Consider the following 3,766-nt stretch of genomic DNA (forward strand, 5'->3'; position numbering starts at 1 on the left):
GATGAAGACTCGTGTACTGAATTTTACACTAGTACACCCCACGTACTACGGTTTTTCCTTAAACCCTAATTTCTTCCGGACACCATAACTTCTTCATTTTAAGCCCGATATCAATGCTTTAATCATCTCAGGATCGCCTTAAAACTCCCCGAATAAAAAATCCAATTTCCATCAAAGCCGAGCTGACACTTTACCAAAATACCCCTTGGCTCTAAATCACAAACTGAACACCCATATCATCCAAATTATGTCACCCACACCCCCAACTGGGAACTATTCGGGATAGGGTGTTACATGGAAATAGTAATATTTAATTAATAATTAATCAGAAATTAACTGGAACTAATTTCGAGAATAACTGAATTAATTAAAAGTGTAGGGACTAAAGTACAATTATTCAATAGTTGAGCAAAAGGCTCCAAAACCTTCCACACATAGGGTGGATGGTTTCTAGAGGCATTTTAGGGTTTCTAGAATTATCCTTGGAGGATAGTTAGGAAGCTGGATAATTACCAATTCAAGATAATATTATTATATTGGTTTTGGGCTCATCTAGGGTTTCCTACTTGCAATATATATAAAGGTCCCCTAGCCTTCATATTTCGGCCATCTCTTCTTCCTCTAGGGTTGGCCTAAATTATACTCTCCTTCCCCCTCTCTCCTTAATATCCTTCTTGCTAGCTTGGGTGTGAACCATTAGAGGCATGACGCGTGTGGTGCTTGCTTCCAAAGCTTCAACAAAACAAGGATCATTGTTATTTGCTATAATAACAATAAGGTATATAATCCTAAACCCTTTTATATGTTTTTTGAAAATTACCTAGGTTTTCTAGGGTTCTTATTTTGATGTCCATAGTTATAGGTTCAACAGTGAAAATATATATCTTGTTTTAGGTTGTATGCACACTTAAGAGTTTAAGTTTGTTTTGTTATGCCTAAAACCCACCAGTGGTATCAGAGCATTTGGTTTGTTTTCAATTGATTTTTCTATAATTGTCGAATTTGATCAAATTAGGGTGTACGGCAATTAAACCCTAAAAGGCTTAAAATTCAAAATTAGGGTTAGGGTTTCTAAACCCTAACCTTGCCCCCTAAGATTTGAAATTAGGGCTAGGGTTTTGAAACCCTAGCCATCCTCCCCAAGAAACTTTTCGAAAATGGTATTAGTTGGTTAGGGTTTCCTAAATTTTTGGTAATTATTATTTTAATTGTTTAAAAGGGATAATTTAAAAAAAAATTTGGTAAATCCTATACCCAAATTTTCGAAAATTAGAGGGTAAGGATTAGGACTAAATTAATTGGATAATCCTTATTTGATTTAATATAATTAATTAAATGTTAACTAATAGATATTTATTAAATCATTTGGTTTATTTTTAAATTTAAATTTATTATTTAATTTTGAAATTTAATTATAAACCTAGTATTTTGAAAAAGTTTTAAAATACACCTTATACTATATGTAAAATTAAAAGTTTAATAATTACTATATGAATAAGACTAAGTCAGTCGAACCGCTAGTACGCCTCATTCACGAAGCTATTCTATAAGGGAGTATAACGAAACTGCCTATAAAATGATATTTGAATGGGTGTCCACTCTCACCCACTGATTCCTTGATTAATGGAGGGTCGTTAGCCGAACGAGTTTGATAGGACAAATTAATTCTCATTAAAAGTATAACGTTATTAAAAGTAACTAAACTCTTTTTATTAAAATCCAAATCTAAGTTACTTTAGAAAAATGTGAATTTGTATGCTAACCCATGAAATTGCACAATACACTTCATGAGTCGTTGGTGGAGCGTGTGTGGTTAAACGTCAGACTAATGTGGATAATAAAGAGTTGTAATGGATATCTTATAAATTATCATTGTTGATGGAGCGTATGTGGTTTACCAACAAATCAATTGGGATGTTAAATGACAATGAGGTTACTAATCACATTTGCATGGTTATTCACATCTTGTTTGTGATCCTCCGTATCCCAGTCACAAATAGCATAGCATAATCTGAGATTAAACATGTCATTGAGTAGTTTCAATGAATCTCAAAAGATCTAGGAATTTCATCAAAACTTAATTTCTTTTTTAAATTTCGTTTTCTACTGGTGGAATTGGTAAATCGTCATTTACCTACCTTTATAAAATTTGCAATTAGATTATGACATCCCTTTTCTAAGTTGTGAATTATATAGTTGGATCCTAGCCTTAATATTTCATTTTTGGGTTGTTATATTAAGGATTATTCTTATCTCACTAAAACTACCTTCTTTTTACAGATGTCTACTTCAAATTATGCTTCTCGTTCCTCCTCCTCCTCCCATAACTTTTTGTTGTTGAACATATGCTCGAAGGTAACATTGGATGGCACCAACTATAACGACTGGATGCATAACATTAAGATGGACCTTCGTTTCGAGGACAAGGAGTATGTCCTTTAGAAACAACTAAATGAGATTAATGAAGAGAAGGTCACTCCTGAGGAATTAGCCGCCTACAAGAAGCACTAAAATGATGCAACAAAAGTTGCTTGCATCATGGTAGCCACCATGACTCTTGAGTTGCAAATATTCTATGAGGATTACTGGCCGTACGAGATGAACACGGACCGTATGGAAAAGTACCATAAGCGAGCTCGTCAAGAAAAGTACGAGGTGGTAAAGTCCCTCATAGCAAGCAAAATGAAAGAGGGAGAGTCTGTTAGCAGCCACGTGCAAAGGATACAACGATACGTAGATTTCCTTGTTAGGCTTAATGTGCATTTTGATGAGGAGTTGGCTATTGACATAGTCTTGAACTCCTTACCAAGTTTTTATGTTCAGTTCATCTTGACCTATCATATGAACAACAATGAAACCACATTGGCTCAATTGCACAACCTCCAGCGAACAACTGAAGCAGGGATGAAGGGAAAGAGTATTTCCTCCACTCCTGCTAGTGCTCCCGTTCTATCCATTGGTCAAGGGAAAGGGAAGAAGAGGAAAGGTCCTCCATAGCAAAAATGGAAGGGAAAGTCTCAAGCTAGGTCGTCAAGAAATGGACCCAAAGGTAAATCCAGTTCTGATGCTCCTCCTGTCTCTGATCCCAAATAGGACACTTGCGATTACTGCAATGACAAAGGGCATTAGAAACAAAGCCGACTTCTGCAGGTATATACACCATCTCATCTAATAACTCATCATCTTCTCGTTCTTGGGTCCTTGATACAGGATGTGGATTTAACATTTGTTCTGATTTGCAGGGGCTAAGAAGATGTGAAGAGGTGGAGCACGGTAGAATGAACTTGATCATGGGGAATAGGCGATCTTCACCTATCACCAAGATTGGAGTTTATAGTCTAGTTCTTTGTGCTTAGATTTGATAAATTGTTGCTACTTCTTAGAAATGACACGAAACATTATTTCTTTTCATGCATTGTCCAGACAAGGTTTTAGATATTCTTTTAATGATGAGAATGGTTGTATTTCTGCTTATAAAAATTGTGTTTTTTTTATTTTGAAGCTTTACCTTGTGATGGAGTGTATGAAACTGTGATGTGTGTAGACAATTTAGGCAATAGTGTATTTCAAATTGATTCATCTAATGTTATAGACAAAACATGCTTATGGCATTGTCGTCTTGGACACATTAACAAGAAACGCATCACCCAACTCCAAAAGGATGGAGTGTTGGAGTCCTTTGACCTAAGGTCGGATAATGCATGCGAATCTTGTCTTTTGGCTAAGATGACAAAATCACCTTTCACTGGATCTTGTGAAAGAGGTG

This window comes from Lactuca virosa, chromosome 9, assembly GCF_052849685.1.
Source record: "Lactuca virosa cultivar CGN04683 chromosome 9, Lactuca_virosa_CGN04683_v6, whole genome shotgun sequence".
Taxonomy (NCBI): Eukaryota; Viridiplantae; Streptophyta; class Magnoliopsida; order Asterales; family Asteraceae; genus Lactuca; species Lactuca virosa.